The sequence below is a fragment of the Zychaea mexicana genome (genome assembly GCF_025766255.1).
Source record: "Zychaea mexicana strain RSA 1403 chromosome Unknown BDB00scaffold_136, whole genome shotgun sequence".
Taxonomy (NCBI): Eukaryota; Fungi; Mucoromycota; class Mucoromycetes; order Mucorales; family Lichtheimiaceae; genus Zychaea; species Zychaea mexicana.
This window is the reverse complement of record NW_026516799.1, coordinates 46500-66984: the sequence shown is the minus strand read 5'-3', so window position 1 is coordinate 66984 and position 20485 is coordinate 46500. Positions and strand designations below refer to the sequence as shown.

The following is a 20485-nucleotide window of genomic DNA, read 5'->3' as shown; positions in this document are numbered from 1 at the left end:
TTCTACCATATAAGAAAGATGTATTTTTTGGTTCTACTTATCTTAGTATAATATCTGGTTTTCTTACGTATCGAGTCGCTTTTTGGTGGGTGGATCTATAGCCAATGAGAAAGGATAAGACCAAAGGGTAATTAGAGAATAGAGGGTTGTTAAGAGATACTTTTTATTGCTTGTGATCGCGTGGCTATTTATGATCTTTTTGTCTAATAAAGTGCCTCAGCACTTGCCAGATGATACAACCATATAATACGATACAATTACGATGCTGTCAAATTCCGCCTTCTACTCATTGTTTGTGTGTTGTCAACATATTTTAGCGCGGCAGAATTCTGTTGTAATTGTTTGCTGCCTAGTGTTGTTGCACAATACTCGGTTATATTAATTACCATACATATTTCTTTTACTGCAGTCATCAAGTTGCGCAGCTGCCCACTTATTATACTTCTTTACTGCGCAACACTAATCGTCGGAGTCATACCTTTATTCATAGCTATTATTATATCCGTAGCTTATCATTGTAATCATCATCATATCCGCAGCAGTATAAATGTATATTCATAGTTGTAGAAATAGTATAAATATGGGTCAACTTGATTGAATAAAAAGAGCATCTAATAACCTATCTATCTTTGTGCATATACCTTCGTGGTCTTATTTCTTTGTGGTCTCCCCTCCGTTTTTATTCCTTCGTGGGTCGTCATTATTCTCCGTGGTACAATTTTACAAAAAGGACGACATTTGGTAGTGGAAGAAAATGAACTTCACCGACGAACAACAACAACAATTCGTGATTCAAGAATTTGTGGTGCGACATCTACTAGAACATCTTCGTGATACCTACAGATCCAACGTACAACAAATCGACATTCCGGATAACCAAAGAACCAACTTTTCCGAGGGACAACTAGTAGTGATGCAAGAACGTGCACAAGGCTTGGCGCAGTGTTTCATGGAATCATTTCCTAGCAACAACGAGCAACATCAACCTCAACAACTAAGACAGGACCTACAAATGCTGACGACTATACAAACAATGCTTCAGCAGCTACAGGCGCAACAAGCAGAAATCAAGGCCTTCCGTGAACAAGCAAACAAACCCACCAACATGAAAATCAAACCTGTCCAACCCAATCTCTTTCGTGGTGTGCACTCCTCGTCAGTGGTCGAAGCCTAGTTACATACTGTAGATAAATATGGTGAGTGTGCCGACCTTACTGACCACGAACGCGTCACCTATGCTTCGACGTTGCTTCGTGATGGTGCCGCAACATGGTAGCGACACTTGGAAATATCGGTACATCCTGACGATGGCTCGGATCAAACCCCAAAGACTTGGCGCGAATTCCAAGAGGTTTTCCGTCGAGAGTTCAAACCACGTAATGCAGAACAAATGGCCCGTAACAAGCTCCGTGCCCTCACCCAAAACTCGACTAAGAGGACTAATCGGTTTATTACTATATAACTTACTATTACCAAATTTTTAATTATCAGCTGAATTTTAAAAATCGAAAAAACAAAATTGAATTTTTTTTATAATATAAAAATATAATCGCAATAATATTAACTAATAAAAAAAATGGTGATCCTCAACACAGAAATCCTTGTACGTAAACAAACTATGGTTGCTCTTATTTCGCTCTGAACAGAGAACCCAAAATAGTTTTGCAAGAATTCAAAGTCCTCTCTACTCAGATCGAACATAAAGGCGCACCGCACCGAGAAACTTCCTTTTCTGTATATACCCCGAGGTGTTGCATGAATAACAACGCGATTGCCATACGAAACTTTGTACCCGACTGTATATATATATATATATATATATATATACGCTGTGAATATAGTAGAAGCTAATAAATAAATTTCTCTATAATTCACTTCATCCATTGCCTCTCTATTTTTTCTGATACCTATTATGCCAAACAACAGCAACAACCACAACAACTTTCAAATCTTGATGTAGACACCCGCTAGTTCATCATCAGATCCTCAGCAACAGCAGCAGATACAGCAACAGCAAGATTCAGAAGCACCGATGCAGACACCGGAATCCCAAGCCCCAGAAGCATTGCCTGCATCAGTGGCCGCTGATAGTAATTTGACATCGCCTCTACCCAGTTCGCAGACGCCCATTCCTACCTCTGCACGACGCCATACATGGGACGAGGCCCACATCGATGCACTCATTATGGCTGTAGGGACTCGATACGATAGACTGAAGACAGTTATCGAAATGCAAGCCAAAGGTCGCATCTGGAATGAAATACTTTCTGAGTATGTTGCAACTGATCCATTAGGTCGAAGTAAAGAAGCATTACAGAAGAAATGGCAAGATCTAGTCGATGAATATCGCGATGCTAGGGCCTACGTTTCGCAACAGTGGTGAGAACGGCCCTTCAGGTCAAGAGCGATGGTGCTACTATGACGCTGTAGACAGAATTGTGGGAACTGACCCTGCAATTGTACCTCCTGCCACGATGGATTCCCTCGATGGCCTCATTGTCAATAGCACCCAACGAGAAAGGGATAACGATAACGATGTCAGCGAGCGGCCCACACAGCAACGACGAACAGCGGCATTTCAAGAGCTTGTCCTTGAGAATGCCGATCGGCAAACCGATCGCCTCATTGCCAGCATCAGCGAGGCATTCCAGCGGTTTGAGGAAGCAGAAGACCGGCGTTCGCGAGAGGCGTAGGAAGCAGAAGACCGCCGGTATGATATATACTTGCAGACACTAAGAGATCTGTTTGGTAGCCCTACAAACACAAATAGAAGTGGAGAGCCTAGTAATAATAACGAAGAAGAACAATAAATTTTATTATATTATAATATGACATTTATTCAGAACTGTTAAAAGTGTATCTAGAATACCCTGTGTGATGATTAATATCTTCTAATATAGCACTTTACTGTACTTTACAGAATGTGAAGAAGAAAACTAGTCATGCCATTACAGACAATAACTGCTACGAAAAGATGCCCAATTATTTAATACACGAACTTTTAGTACTAAGCAGCACTTCACGTCAATATCTAAAGATATAGAGCGATTACTAGAGCAATGTATAAGGTATTGCGTTTATTGATTTGAGGACAATGATTCTTTAAGCATATCGCGTTTCTGACGCCCTTGTGCAAACAACCTCGTACTGTCTTCTCTAGCACTAGACTGTCTATCAGTATCTATTATTGATATACGTCCGGTTTGTTCATCCTCTTCTGTGTTCAATGGAAACAGTTCGTCAGAGTGCGGATCGAGCTGCTCGATACAGATATTATGGAGTATGCAACAGGCATAAATCACCAGCGTCAGGTTTGTATGATCCAAGAGGTACATGTAATGTCGCATGAACCTCTACCGGGAAATAAGACGACTGAGTGCTCGCTCAATAGCCATTCGCATTGAAGAATGGACTTTGTTGAATCGCTTTTCCGCGGGATCAGTTGATGAGCTAGGATATGGCGTCATGATTGTTGGCCGCAGAGGAAAAGCAGAATCTATGAATAGGTTCAAATGCAGAATATAAGCAAAGCTGTAGAACATCAAAAGTACAGGACTACTAACCGACAAGAATGTATGTTCCATTAGGACACCATTGTTCAGGATCACTCAGCAGTCTGGTATTGAACGCACTGTTATTGAAAGCGCGGGCGTCGTGAGTTCGCCCTAGTGAACATATATTTGTGATGCAGTTGCAGTTAGCAACGTGTATGTTCAAGACATTAATAAATCTCTTATAGATTACTGTACCTGATTGACCCACGTCAATAAAAGTAAAGCGCCCATCTGCAGCACATACAGCAAGCAAGTTTATCAAGTGATGCAGTTTGCGGTCAAAGTACCATTGACCTTGCTTCGTTGGTTTGTGGATCACCACGAGCTTGCCATCCATAGCTCCAATCGCCCCTTGCAGCCTTGCTGAGGCATCTCGAGAGGTAGGTAAACCGGAGGGCAAAGAAAAGGCGTTGGAAGCTTCACGGGCTTCTTCTGGAGAGCGTGGCCACCTGATCTTGGAGCCATGGATGTCGCAAATAGCTTTTATGAATCGCACAGTAAAGTTGTGGTACGATCCTTGAGAAAAGCCAAATTGCGTCTCAAACATTCTGTATCCAATGTGAGTATTTGTAAAACGCCATAGTATGCAGCAGACTTGAATATAAACTGGTGTCATTCTTGATGACTCTGACACAAATTCCTGATGCACAGACAAAGTATTGACAAGCCATTCTAATATGGATTTGCGCATGCGGTAATGATATTTATAGCTGCCAGGACCGTCGTCATCGCGAAGATTCGAGTGGGTCAATGTCCAATATTCCGTGCTGTGAATTCTTGGGATCTTGGCTGCTCGAAAATGATGCGGCGAACCAGCGTAAGCTGCGACGATGTTCGCATTGACCGAAGGAAGCATTCCTATGGCGGGTGCTACAAGTTGCGTCAAGAGCTTGATGAATGCTGCTCGACGACGTCTTTTTTCTTCAAGATGATTGTGCGTTGGGCGGCGAATAATAGCTGATGGTGGAATATTGTTCATTTTTATGATAAAAGCAGATAAAATAGATGAAAAATAGAGGGTGTATTTTTCTTTCAATACTTTTATTATTCATGAAAGTGACAGTTTCCTTTTATATCGATCCGAGCGAGCCACCACGGAGGCCTTTCCATCGGAGAAGCCACTACCAAAATTGGAGGCCTCCGAGAAGCCCTCTTTTGGAAGGAGAACGGAAAATGTATTTGCCATTGCTATATTAGGGTATGGTGTTCTCTGTTCGGAGTGAAATGAGAGCAACCTATGATAAGCTCAATGAAAGATATCATGACTCAAGTTATGGATAAATATTTTGATGATGAAATTCTATGTGATTTGAAAGAAGAAAAACAAAAACTAATGAAAAATATCATAAAGGAAAAATTGGAAGAAACAAAAACAAACTATTTTTGGTATATCAATAGCAGTAATAATATATATTCATATGTTTATAAAAGAGGAAAAAAAGAAGGATATATACGTTATCGGAAAATAAGAACAAATATTGGTGACAATAAACCTGATTTTCTATGTTCTCAACATAGTAAACTACATGTACCTAAAAAAAAAGAAAAAAAAGAGAGAAAACAATCTATAAATATCAAAAAAATAAAAAAAAATAAAAATTAAAAATATATATATATATAATGGAGGAATATTAGATTTAGCTATGGCGATAAAAAGTTTATTACAATAACAGCTGACGTTATTCATTAACTTTTCAAATATATGCTACATAAAATAAAAATAATTATGAGGGGAGACTATGTCTTTTTTGGTTTCGAAATTAAAATTATTTCTTTATGAATTAACAAAATCAGAATTAATGAATTTATATATTAATTAGTTTTTAATTTATTGTAATAATTTTATTGATTATTTTGTTTAATATAATTATGTTTTAAATCTTTAATAAATGTATAAACATGAATTTAAAATCTTATAATGTTTTAAAAATTATATTATAAAATATAAAAGTTAAAATTTAAAATTAAAAAAAAATAGTTAACAATTTATATTATAAAGTATAAGTTTTTAATTCTTTTTAAATATGAATATTATATATTTTAATTATAACAAAAACTTTAACGTAAAAAAATTATTAACACAAAATTCAAAAATATTACATTAATATAAATATCTTTAAATTTCTAGAAATCATTTTGATACCGACTTATCCCCTAAGACTGGAACCATTCGTGAGTACGTAACTGAATTTTGGAATACTATGCTTGACTTGTCTAGTATACTCGAAGAAGATGCCATTCACGAGTTTATCTAGGGTCTTTCCTATGACATACGTGTATAGGTGTTGCTTCAGGAACCTAGTTTGTTGGTGGCTGCGTACAATGCTGCTGAGACATTTGAGGCTGTCCATAAGTATACTGCTGGTATTCGTGATCCCATCCGGCCTTCATCCAATGGCCATGGTCACCAGGTCACCCAGTCATCCTCCATTGCCGTACTAGCTGCCTATGATGGACCCACCCCCATGGAGTTGGATGCTATTGATAGCCGTCATAACTACACTAGTACCTATGGCCAACAACGTCGCCCTCGCCGTTGCTATAACTGCAATGGTCAGGGCCATATCGCTCGTGATTGTCCCTCACCACCACAAGGCAAGTGTAGTTCGAACCCTGGCTCTGGTTCATTTCCGCCTCGCAAGGATTTAAAAGGCAAAGTGCGTCGAGCTTAAAGGGAGGCTCTTCGCACGTGTATCCATCCCTTAACATAGTTGATGCATCTAGTCAAGGTTCTTCGGGTGTTTCTGGTCCTGGTTCTGAGTCCGTCCCCACTTCAGCTCGAGAAAACCAGCTGCCATTGATCGACCTGTCGGATGATACCCTAGTTGCTGGGGAGGAGGAGGAATGGAAGGTATTCGAGGATGATATTAGACACATCGAATTTATATACTCAATAAAAGACACCAATTTACCCTGTACAACATGGTCTGCAATGGGAAACCGATTGATGTATTGCTGGATAGTGGCACTTCCGCATCTTATGTCTCCCCTCGTTTGGCTGCTGGTTGCCCTGTTCGCTCTGTTCCTGGCCAAGAAGTCGAAACAGCAGGTGGTCATATGTTCTCTATTGATCGCGCTGTAACATTGTCACTGAATGCTGCCGGTTTCCATCATGATGTATCCGCATTTGTGTTGAACACCAAGTTTGATTTAATTTTGGGCCGTGATTGGATCAAACGCATGAAACCAGTACCTGATTGGGATCAAGACACTTGGTAGTTCGCAGTCAATGATATCCAATATTTGCTCCAACTAAAGTATCCACACAGCACTCCTGAGTTAGCTTACCTTATTTCTCATCGACAGCTAACCCGACTGACCAAGCGGAGCCAAGTTGACGAGCTGTTCCTATGTTTCTTTACTGACGATCGAGGAGAAGGGGCAGAGCCACCCCACCAAGACAAAACCCAACAGCTCTATCAAGCGTATCTAGAGGTATTCCAAGACAAGCTCCCTGGTTTACCACCAGTCTGAGATGTTAGCCATGCGATTGATACAGGCGATGCTGAGCCCATCAATCGCCCACTATACAAGATGAGTCCACTTGAACTCGATGAGTTGTGCAAACAGCTTGACAAGTTGCTCACTCTGGGTCTGATCCGTCCAACTGCTTCGCCTTGGGGTGCCCCAGTCCTGTCCGTCTGCAAAAAAGACGGGTCGCTGCGTCTTTGTGTCAACTATCGTGCCATCAACCAGGTCACCAAGCGTAACTCACACCCGCTACCATGCATTGATGAATGTCTAGAACGCTTGTCAAAGGCCCGCTATTTTTCAAGCATTGACCTAAAATCTGGATATCACCAAGTGCATATTCGTGAAGAAGACATTCCCAAGACAGCTTTTAATACGCGTTATGGTTCGTTCGCCTGGACTGTGCTCCCATTTGGCCTTCGTAATTCGCCGTCTGTTTTCCAAGCTGTACTCAATGGGGTCCTACGTGATTATATCGATAAATGCTGTCTGCTATATTTAGACAATGTTCTGATTTTCAGCAAGACCAAAGAGGACCACGACCGTGATGTTGCCACCGTCCTTAGCCTGTTACGAGATGCCAAACTCGTGGCAAACAAGAAGAAGTGCGAATTTTACAAGACCGAGTTGGAGTTCGTTGGTTTCTATGTTTCTGCTAGTGGTATTTCGCCGTCAGTGTCGAAGGTCAAAGCAATTCAAGAATGGCCAGTCCCAAAAAATGTTCAAGAAGTACGTCAGTTCATTAGTCTTTGCTCCCATTACCGTCGTTTTATTCGTGCGTTTAGTTCGATTACGGCGTGCTTGATTGACTTGATGAAGGGCACTAGAGCAAAGAAACGAGCAATTACGTGGACACCTGACTGCCAAACCGCTTTCGAGGAAATCAAAGCCTGCATGACTACTGACCCTGTGAAACCCTATGTGATCGAGGTGGATAGTTCTGATTATTCTGTTGGAGGGGTACTACTCCAAGAAGGGGAGGATGGCAAAATGCATCCGATAGCATATGAGTTAAAGAAACTATCATCTGCCGAACACAACATGCCTGCTCAAGAACGTGAACTATTGGCAATATTGCATGCTCTACGCACCTGGCGCTGCTTTGTTGAAGGCCGAAACTTTGTTGTTCGCACCGACCATCACCCACTGGTGTATTTCCGTTCTCGTCACAAGCTGCTACCACCACGCCTCACACGCTGGATGGCTGAGCTGGAACTCTACGACCTTGAGATTCAGTACAAGAAAGGAAAGGAAAACATTGTCCCTGACCTGCTGTCTCGCTGGGATGGTCCCGATTATACCCCTGCTGAAGCACCAACTGAGCCTGGATATTTGTATGCCATGAAAGCTATTGAGGAATCTGACTGGCCCAAGTTTTACATTTTTGCCGAATCCAAGTGGCCAGCAACATACAAGGATCTCCTCAATAAATACCGTGATAAGTTCTTGGTCAGGAAACACCAAATTTTTCGCAAAGTCAAGATTGGATCTGAGGTTCAAGAAATTCGTTTCGCGTTGTTTGCCCGTCGCGCCGATCTTGTACAACATTATCATACTAGTTTAGGGCATGCTGGTAAAGTTACACTGTACGATATCATTAAGAAGCGCTGGTGGTGGCCAAATATGAAGGAAGACATTCAAGACTGGCTCCACAATTGCCCCCAGTGTTAGCTCGGTGCTAATGCCGACCGTGGCACCCATCATGCCCCCATGCGACCCTTGGACGTTCCTGCACCATTTGCTCACTGGTACCTCGATTTTATCGGCGAATTACCACGTACAATTAAGGGCAATCACTGGATTCTTGTCGCCGTTGACTATGCCACTAACTGGACGATCGCGCGTGCAGTAGCCGATGCCACTGGCTAAGCTATTGCAGATTTTATTTATGACGCCATTCTCATGCAATTCTCAAGTCCTGTGGAAATCTGCACTGATTGCAGTAGCAATTTTATGTCCAAGGTGTTGAACTCTTACCTAGGTCGTGTCAAGTCCATCACAAGTTGACATCCGCTTTCCATCCAAGAACAAATTCCAAGGTTGAGCGTACCAACGGCATTCTGAAGCAAATGCTCTGAAAATATGTTAATGGCGAAGTCCATAGGTAGGATGAGTTTTTGTCACAATCCGTGTTTACAAGCAATATCTACAAACATCGAACCAGCGGAATTAGTCCATACTTTATGGTATATGGTGTCGAACCCCGACTTCCTAGTGATATCCTACCACCTTTGGTTACTCAAGCATTGGATCAAGATCACGACCTGGAACATCTGGAGAATGCACGCAAACCAGCCCTTATCCGACTAAGAGAAGCCCGTGCTGATGCAGCGGCATGATTAAAAGCCAATGCCGAACGAGACAAGGCTATCTGGGATTCCATACTAAAACATCAATTTTTTTCTGTTGGTGATCAAGTTCTTATGCGCCACGAACAGAAACTTAGTCTGGAATATCACTGGAAAGGGCCATACATTATTCTCGATCGCAACCTAGATACTGATACCTACAAAGTCAAGGACCTTAATGACAAGGAGTATAGATCTTGGGTCCATACAGACCGACTTCGCCCTATCCATAGTAAATCAGCGCCCATGTCTCCTTGGTTTGATCCTGTAGCCACTCATGCCGCCGCCCGCACTTTGATCCAAGAATACTCTACCCCTGAATTGGTCGAGGCTGACCAATAGTTTGGAGGGAGGGTAATGTCGTTGCACAATACTCGGTTATATTAATAACTGTACATATTTCTTTTACTGCGGTCATCAAGTTGCGCAGCTGCCCACTTATTATACTTCTTTACTGCGCAACACTAATCGTCGGAGTCATACCTTTATTCATAGCTATTATTATATCCGCAGCTTATCATTGTAATCATCATCATCATATCCGCAGCAGTATAAATGTATATTTATAATTGTAGAAATAGTATAAATATGGGTCAACTTGATTGAATAAAAAGAGCATCTAATAACCTATCTATCTTTGTGCATATACCTTCGTGGTCTTATTTCTTTGTGGTCTCCCCTCCGTTTTTATTCCTTCGTGGGTCGTCATTATTCTTCGTGGTACAATCTTACAAAAAGGACGACACTAGTAAAAGTGTTGCGCCGCTAAAACGGAAAAATTATAGCTAGTTAAGCTAAGTAACTAGAAACTGGAGAAGCTGAGCATCGATCTCAGTACCTCTCGCATGCTAAGCGAGCGCTCTACCATTTGAGCTACATCCCCAATATGTTAACTGACACGAAGTGTCTGGGACTTCTCGGCCTCATTCATTTCCGACGAACGAATTCTGGCTTCGGCCAATCATAGGCAATTTCGGTGGCAGATCTTTCTGCCGGCGATGGTCATCCGATCCACAGGTTCCCCCCAACTCCCCACAATTCTTCTCGCACCCCCCATCTAGGGATTATCATACTTCTTTTTCCCTTTTTGTCAGTTCTCTTTATTTTTCTTATTTCCCTTAGCTCTTTTTCTATAAATAATTCTGTCATTTCCTCTCACGTCATTTTACATTCTTTCAACTCTAAATCGTGCCAGCTATAGGCGCCGAATATTATTTCTTCTTTATGCTTCTTTTAATAGGACCCGTCCCTTATATTTCTATCCATCCTTATTTTCCATATTATACTCTCTCATGTACTCATGCTACCTGCCCTACGCAGTTTATATTATTCTCTGTTGTCCTTTTCCCTTATTACCCTCACCTTGTTACTATGACCCTATAATTTCATGGCCCCTCTTATTTTCCATCGTACTCTCTCTCTTATGTTTCCATCCATCATATAGACATTGCTATATCCATTTCCCTATTTTTCCGTCTTCTACTCTGTCCAAACTACCTAATAGAGATTGTTGTCCTCTGTGCCTGGCGTCATTCTCGGCTGAGCGCGCCCAGTTGACAAGGTGTATAAAAGGGGATTAACCCCATGATAAAATAAAGATTAAGCGTTTTCAGACATATATTCATGGATTGACAATTGACACTGGAAGTGGAACTTGCCGTTATTGTAATTGTGTTTCTGTGTATTTGTATTTCGCGTTCATCATACCCCTGATTCCTTTTTATTTTCTGGATTCTGTCTATTTGTATTTTACTGCATACCAACCCTATTCCTCTGACCCCTTTCTACCTTTTCCCTTTTATATACTACCTTTTGTCCTTTTCCAAACACCACACGTGTCAATTTGGGGGGTCGACTGGGATCATCATTTGAAGAACAAGACCGTGTCGTGCATCAACAACAATGAACGAAACCGATTCCGTAAACAACAAGATATTCAAGTTTATCTCGTCGCCTGACTCCTTCTCTGGTTCCGGTTTGGGCGAGAATCCAATGGTGTAGCTTCGCCAAGTTCAACGTCTCTGGCAATGAGGCAACCTGTCCGACACTGAGGTGTTGCTCATCGCGGCCTCGCATCTGAAGGGGCAAGCTGAGCTCTGGTGGGTGCCACTCGAAGATAGCATTGTTACATGGGAAACATTCGAAGAGGCGTTTAAGGTGCGGTTTATTTCAGCTGAACATCGAGAGACATAGTGGGCGAAAATCGAATGCGTAAAGTAAGACCAAGGCAAAACTGTCGAGGATGTCGCATATAAGTTGCAGGAGCTGTTTTCTCTGGTTGGGTTAGCTGAGGAGTCATACCAAGTCCATTATTTCATCCAAGCTATTGATCCAGAAATCACATTTCGCATGGAAGAATCAGCGGTGGCAACGTCATGGAAAGTGGCGGTAGATAAGGCAATATGCATCAAGAATGCAAGGAGCAAGTATTTATGCAGCCTGGATGTCTCGGTGGCGAGTGGTGTGGCATCAAGAAGAAAGTTTGAAGTCAAGGTGGTGGGTAGCAGCATGGCTTCGTCAGGCAGGGCGGCACCTTTAAGTTTGGCGCCAGAGGATTCGGTGTCGCAAACACACACATTGTTGACGCAAGTGGCGGAAGGTCTGCATGCCTTACAATTACAACTTGGACCCTCGCAGCAGTACAGAAGAACCCCTCCCAAATACCCACTAAGGGCCCCCACCCAAATGTTGGAACTGTAACCAAGAAGGCCATATATCGACGCAGTGTCCGAGTCTTATACATAAGGACGGAAGATAAACCTTAGTATTATGTTTTTAATAAAATAAAAAATAAATAAAGAATTATAGATAATATAATTTTAAAGAGATTATAATAAATAATGAAATTAATTTTTTGTTTAAAAAAAATAATTTCTCAAACCCTATAAAATTCTCAACCATTAGGATTAATCTCAACCATTATGTTTGGGAAAAACCAGGCTAGGAAGAATGAAAACGCCCAGTTCAATTAAAAATCAACGAAGTTAGATTTTTATTAGAATGCTTGACAGAATAATAAAATATCATAATGTTGTTATTTATAACAACAAATATAGATATTGTTTATTCTCTGACCAGGGAAATGGCAACGGGTGGTAGTAGGCAGGAACACTGTCGTCTAATCGAATTCCCCTTCCCCAATAAGAAATAATGAAGAAAACAAGGTTCCGTCGTCGTCTGGTATGCACATAGTGGAGGCGGTCGATGTCTATGCCATTGGACAAAAGTGCAGTGTGTCGGAAACATTGTTGGTATCGAATGTTCGGGCGGACAAGAAAGGCAAGAATGTGATAGCGCCATTGAATTTGCCCATGCTCTAACCCAATGGCAGTAGTGGTGGCAACAACAAGAGCGGCAAGAATGGCGGGACCAGTAGTAGCAAAGAGAAGGCAGTCAAGGCGCCAAGGAAACGGCAACCCCCACATAAGTTACTGATCAAGCTTGACCAAGTAGACATCTGGGAGGGGCTGAAGCAAGTTGATTCTGGTTTGAGCCTTGCTCATTGGTTGGCCTTAGATAAGAGGGCATACGCGGACATCCGTGATGGGCTCAAGTTTTTACATGGTTGAGGCAACAAGACAATCGCGACAGGTCCATCGGCGATGATTCATACGGTGGCAGCTGGAGAGGCGTATGGCTACGATAGCGATGGTGATGGCGAAACTGGTGGTGATGACAATACTTTCGGCGATGACGATAGTTGTAGCAGCGCTAGTGGCAATGGCGGATCGGATACAGACTGGGACAGTACTTGGTCGGAGGTGTCATCAAGCAACGAAGCAAGCCTAAGCAATGACCTTGATGAGGGTTAATCCTTAACTGTAATTCCTTTAACTGTTTTATTAATTAAAGATATATCATTGTTTAAACATGCTTAGGAAAAATAAAAAATTATATTATAACTTTTTTGTTTTTTAAATGTTTAAGATTTTTTTAACTTTTTTTATTTATAATTCTTCAAAAGGTTTAGGTTTTATATAAACCTTTTTAAATTGTATAAGCTGTTATATCCTTAAATAATTAATTTAAAACAGGCTAGGAGGTACGACGACGCCCAGTTCATTTAAAAATCAACAAAGTTAGATTTTTATTTGAACGCTTGACAGTGGAAGGAATAACTAAAATTAATTATCAATTTATTGCTAAATTAATTGTTATAGATTAAAACTCTAGTGGTAGTGGTTGATGAGAAAGGTTTACCTTTCCATCATGTTGGTACACCAACACCACCACATACCTTTGTCCTTATGATGAATATATAAAGTTAGCTCCCGAAGGAAGCTTTTAACCCTGAAAGGGTAACTTTATATATGGTGGTGAATGGAATGAGCTATTAATATATAAAGAAATATTCATGACACTATTAGTGATAAGGAGAACCATTAGTGTCCTTCATTAGAGTCAACCCGTGAGGTGACCGCACAGGATGTGATTTCTAACATTGCTTGGAAAAATGAGGAAATGAGGATTGCTGAGAATTTGATTTTTCAGCATAACACTATTATGTCATAAGGGGGGCTAACCCTGTCGGAAAAATGAGGATTGCTGAAATTTGAATTTTCAGCAAATTTGCTGAGAATTTGAATTTTGAGCAAATTTGCTGAGAATTTGATTTTTCAGCATAACACCATTATGTCATAAGGGGGGGTAACCCTCAAGTTCCTTATTCTGCCCTGACTTTAACTTTGGCCCCCTCCAGTTTTCAATTTTTTTGAAAGTCAGATAGGTGAAGGGAAGCAGGCACAGAATAAAGGGACTTGGAGAAAAAATTGAATGCAGCAGTATATGTTTTGTCAGCGATCAAAAAAAAGCATTGTAACTACATAGTCTGCCATTCATCTTGAGACAAGGTAACTATGAAAGTGCATCTGTACATCGTAAAGCTCATTGAGAACGGGGAGCGGTAGTAAATAGCACAGGGAGAGTAATTACGATTTGCGGCAGAAATAAGCATCTGCACTTTTATACTAACGGTCACTGTCAAACCTGCTCAAATCAATTCCAATAGACACAACTGTAACAGCGATTCGAGATGAAGTTGGTATCACCACGTAATTATAATATATATGGTGAGATGGAGGTAAGAACGAACGTACATATTAGATATACATATATGTGTGCGCGTGTGTGTGTTCGTTGGTATAGCATTGTGGTAAAAACGAAGGCCTTTCTTGTCTTTGTTCTTGCTCCAAACGCACATGATCATTTTGCCGATTCCTTTTACCATCGACGTCGACGCTTCCACCATTTAATAATATATTGTTTGCACGTCCATTTTATTAATGAAATCGTATTATTTAATATGGACATATTAATACGATCGTATTTTTATCTGTGTAATACGGACATATTATCCTTTCAAAAAAATACGTCTATATTGTTCATTACTAGTGCACTATCTCAAGTTGAATACATGGTATCTATTCTCAATACATATCATATTTAAGACAACGACATATAAAAAACAAGAGGTAATAGAAATATGACGTAGTAAAACACGGCGTAATAGAAATACCATATAGTAAAAGACAACGTAGTAAAACACGGCGTGGTAGAAATGCGACGTAGTAAAACACGGCGTGGTAGAAATACGACGTAGTAAAATACGACGTAATAGAAATGCATCGTAGTTGAAGACGATGTAGTAGAACACTGCGTGGTAGAAATACGGTATAGTCAAAGATGGTGTAGTAAGACACGATGTAATAAATAATGGCATGTTGCGACCACAAAGCAATATATAATGTAGCAAAAGTATGATGTAGCACAAATACAGCCTACTTCAAATGCAATATTATCAAAACATATCTTCTCACATCACACTGCTATGATAAGCGTATTCAATGCAATAATAGTTTTATCTCTAGCTGTATGGTGCCCGCCACCTAGAAACGACAAGTGGACATTTCAAAATTTTTAATTTCTGCCTCTATAAACTTCTATTTTTAGCTAGCGATATTTATTCTTCATCTGTGAGATCATCAATGTAGAAAATTCGCCGGTGGGATTTATATTTCTTCATGGCTTTTTCTGCTTTTCGTCCAGTGAGTCCTTTCTCATATGCGTCAATATAACGCCATGCTTTTCGCTCAAAGCGACGTATCATAGCTAAAGGAATGCTATCTAAATATTGTGTAATGTTTTGGGAGAGGGATCTGAAGCTATAATCACATTCTTCCCTGGCAAATCTCTTTACAGCACCCCAGTATCTTTCAATAAAGTTGCATTCGCAATGAAACTTGGGATACAGATCGAATACATGGCCAGCATTTTCAACAGTTTCTGCAAGAGCTGTCACCTGTCTCCGAAAATCAGGATGGGACCCAAGAAGATGACGAGCGCAACAGCGGTTATCAGATGTACCAGGGCTGTTCTTACATGTCAACAATAGACCAGGAATCCATGCGCCACACTCTTGCAAGATCTAAACCATTTTATAAATGATAGATACAGGACAAGATCTTAGTGCACAGAAAACATATATATCGGCATTAGCTTCAAGCTAAAAAAATATGATCACTTACTCTTTTGATGCCTTTAAACTTCAGTTGTCCATTATCATCTTTAAAATACATGTTTTGCGGCTTTGGTACCCTCCCATACCCGGAGAGCTCGGTATAAAACCATCCGGACTTAAAATGGTTGCCAGGATCGGCATCCGCGTCTGTGGGATGCAGACTCATTCTATTAACGCATAACGCATCTGGTGCAAACGCGTTATGATTGCTACTCTGGTCGAAGCAGAAAACAGCTACTTACGATCGTTAAAAACTCAAAATCAAGTAATATATAATATTCTCCCTTCACGTGCACATACTAATGCTATCGTCTCCATGTAGTGCATTGAAGATAGGGATGGCTCGCTCGCGTAATTGCTTCACTATATTCATGCTAGTCTAGTAGCCGTCCCTATTTGCACCAGGATAGAAGATTGCTCTGGATTTCTGCATTGGAGATCACTAAATCTTTCATCATCTGGATCAATCTTCAACGATCCATGGCAGGGGCACATAAAGTCAGAAATCGTTATAGATTGACCTTGACTTTTAGGTGTCAACACGGTTTCTTCCTCAGTGAACCATGCAGATTTGACACCGTCGTTTGAGTAAAAAATGCACTCGTCATATGTAACTAACACATAACGGGTATCGCCATTACATACAGTGTCCGGAACACACTCGATTTCCATACTCTCGCCGGTGTATGTGACCATATTTTTGGCGTATGTCAGCAATCTCTTGGTCCATTCCTTTCTATATATCACCACATCATCTCTTTCGTGGCCATCGTAAAAAACTTATAAAAGAATCTGAGCTCAGCCTACAATATCTGCTGATCTTTACATCCACTCAACTTCTAAATCCGTTCAGCCGATATATCCACTCAATGTATATAGATAGTCAAATGGTAAAAAGCATTCATACGTACATTCTTCATATTTTTTCGGAATTTGTATCCCCACAAGTGCAAAGCTCTCGCAACTGTTCTTTCACCAATCGATACCAGCAAACCAAGCTTTCGTGGGATGATATCTTCTTGCAATTTTTTTCTGATCAGCTCCACTTTTCTTTGCTGTGGGGGCTGCTCTTTGATCCACTTGCAAATTGCAAGCTTGATATCCTCATCGGCAAGCAGAGAAATTCGCTTAGAATGCTTGCCTTGGCGATGAGCAGTTACTTCGCTAGTGAGAACATATGATTTGGTCCACGATCTGATTGCCCGACCCAAATACTGTATGGAACCACCACCTAATTGTTTCGCAATTCTTTCAGATTCGACGATTTTCTGTTTCTTTTGGCCTTGGTGCTCGATTAGATATCCCAGGAATTGCAAGACACAATTGTACCATAGGACATCGTATGGCTTCATTTGGCCTGATGGCGACTGCTGGTTTTTGCTGGTCTGCATCAGTTGTTGCAAAGCCGCATGTCTCTCCTTCATTAGCGATTGATCTTCGAGAACGATCAAGACTTCATCTGCAGCTGACAATGACGATGGATCAGTGGTCGATGACGCAGCAAAGAACTCTGTTATTTTTCGATGCTTTTTACCCGATGCAGCGAGCTCTCTTGCATTTCTACGACGGCGCTGTGCAGTTTTTTTGCCATTTCTTGTATTTGGAAACGACTGCAGTAAGAAGATAAAACAGTCAACAAACAAACTAGAAGAAATAAGTCAATCACACCTCTATAGTCTGGAAGGTAGTCATCAGCACCATCTCTCCACTCAAGACTCAAATTGGTGGCAGAATCTACTAAGGTTGTTGCAGAAACTCCAAGCAGCTGCCAGTCCTCTGCATCAGCAGCGTCTTGATTGGTACTTTCGGCAGTATCCTCCCACATTTCATCGTCGAAATCGAAAAGCTCATTGTATTCACTTTCGTTCACGTTATCCACAAGTGGTACCCAAGTAGGCTCATTAACGCTAGTAATGAGGGGTAGGATGACTTAATGTAAACAAACTACTCTCAAATGATTCTTAAAGCCTGACAGTTCTCTTTAAATGCACAAGAAATTTACTTGAGTGTGTTCTTTGACTCTTGCATGCTTTTAAGGTGCTTCTGGCGCTTGTTGAGTCTCCCCATTGTATGGAATGTTTTGGAAGAAGAAGGAACAATAAAACTTTGTCATCCTACTTATAATTTACATGGCACCATTACAGTCAATGTTGATTGGAAGGCTGAGGTATATATTGCACCGGCGCTTATCACTAATGTTACACTACCTTCCTAATATGGAGATCGCCGATTCAATGTCATACACTAGTGTATGGTGGGGTGGACATTCTGACAAAATCCTCTGCTAAATTTTCGAATCTACCCCAACTTCGACGCTTTATTTCTCAATTTTTTTTGCCTGTAAGTAAATATAAACGCTTCATAGAATTGCTCTTTGAGCCTCTCTCTATCGTTCTATGAAGCCAAAAAAGTAGGTTGTATAAGTGAAAAAAGCTGAAATAAAACATCAAAAATTGGTCCAAAAATTTACGTTTCTAGGTAACGGGCACCATACACTATGTAGATAAACGGTGCATAAGCACAATTTATAGTAGACTATGTATGATAGATGATTTCTATAAGAGGGTTATACACCTTGTGCCAATAATATCAATATTATGCTGTCGTGAATGTAATGTATATATAACAGCATTTCTCCAGCGGATTTATCGCTATTCGTGCTCAATGAAACGACAGCATGTACATAACGATATAGAAGTATACTGTAACATATTATATAAGTATATACTTTGAATTTGAAACAGTCAATGTGGTTAGTCTTTATTCACAGCTTATCCGTGCTCCTTGATCTAATTGACGACGTACACCACCGTTCATGATATTAAATTTGAAAGCCATACACTGCATTCGTAATTGCTGCTATTGAAATACTGCGACTTAAGGGACAGACGTTTTTACCTATTTCATTGTGTCAATGTATACAGCATGCCAAAAGTAAGATCCCAATCGACCATTGCAGAATAACTAACTACAAACATAATTGTGATTGCAGGAATTGTAAAAGCGGTCAAAGTCCCAAGCATAACTAATACCACGACACCTTCTATTACCAATAGATAAAGCAGAGTAGAACAATTTTTATATACCGTCAACATCACCAAACCAGCTCTTTCATAGCGTTACAAAAGGGTATTAGGCTCTCTCTCAATAAAACCTCCTTTCACATTTATCAATACACGGTTTCTTTATTGATCAGCGAGGATGAGAAATAAACGCATGTAATTATTATTCTAAGAGCATTCTTCTGTTTTTGACAATCTGCGTCCGTCATATAACGCCAATGTCATTCAAATGAAAAAAATGGATGCACAGTAAAATAAACATTAGGAAAGTTAGAATAGCAATAATACATATTATGATAGTATTACAGAATTTTCATTCTCACTTTCGGTATTGCTGTTTGGAATAAGAGCCCCTTTCACGATCTTGCCAATTGCAATTGTCAAACTAGTTGAATAATGCTTGCACTCAAGGAGAAAAAATGTGAATGCTAAATCTATATATCTGTGTGTCAACTAGCAGTGACCGACAATACTTCCAGTACCTTTTCCCTCCTCTACCAACATTACTAGCAGTTAAAGTTTTGGCCAACGTAATCGTCATCGTCAATGCCTTGTTGGCCATTTCATTATTGTTCGATGCTCCTGAAAAAAAGAAATAATGCAGTAAGTTGCGTCGAGAGCAGTGCTTAACATATATCTTTATATTATACATCTACGTATAAAACAAATTCTCAATTCTCCGTACTTCATATCTTTCATAGTAGCGCTCTGAATTCATTTTGATTTGCAATCTTGGATCATTTTGACGATGGCATCTACTGTAAATTGAGTATCATTGTTGTTGACGATGAACACTTCGTCAAAGAATAAAGATTCACTGTTGCAAATTGTAATGATTTTATTCAAAACACTGGCCCCCTCCCATAAAAAAATGGTAGCATCTATCTATACTCAATTTTCAGTCCAACTTTCGTCATGGTTTTTTTGCATATAGTCATTTTTGCAAACATCTCTTGTGAAATATGATACATACCTTTCAACCAATTCTTTTAATAGACCAGCTCAAACAAAACGGCAATCGCCTGGATACTGTATAATAGTTATACCGCAGCAGTATGTTGAAGCGTACCACCATATTAAATGCTATATATGTAGCAGAAAGAATCGATATAATGATGTCGTTATCGAAATAACTAATGTGAAGAATAATCAGTACCTCATGTTGATCGCTGTTATAAGATCTACTATAGATGATATCATTCGGCTTTTTCCACATCAATATAAGGTTAAATGCATATATACAACTACATCATTACCGCTACAATCTTTGCATCTTTATACACAGAACAAGTTGATATGTAATTATTCAAAAAGTTGATAATTGCTTTTTACTCAACAGAGATATCCATATCCTTCATGAGATCAATGAAATGATGCAATTGATCTAATTGAATAATTAGTATCTTGTTGATGTTGTCTGAATCTGGTCTCGCCATCTTCATGTGCACCTATCCGTATAAAGAACATAAAAGTACAAGCAAAAATAGCTCAGTACCAATTGCATATTTTTTCTGTACCAAGCAAACTACCGAA

General features: G+C 40.1%; 1 non-coding gene across 1 annotated transcript; it reads right to left on the bottom strand.

Moving 5' to 3' along the window:
• Positions 1-10183: 10183 nt before the first annotated feature.
• On the bottom strand, positions 10184-10256 carry BDB00DRAFT_t116. Its single transcript has one exon. It is a non-coding gene; the product is annotated as a tRNA-Ala (tRNA).
• Positions 10257-20485: the final 10229 nt, after the last annotated feature.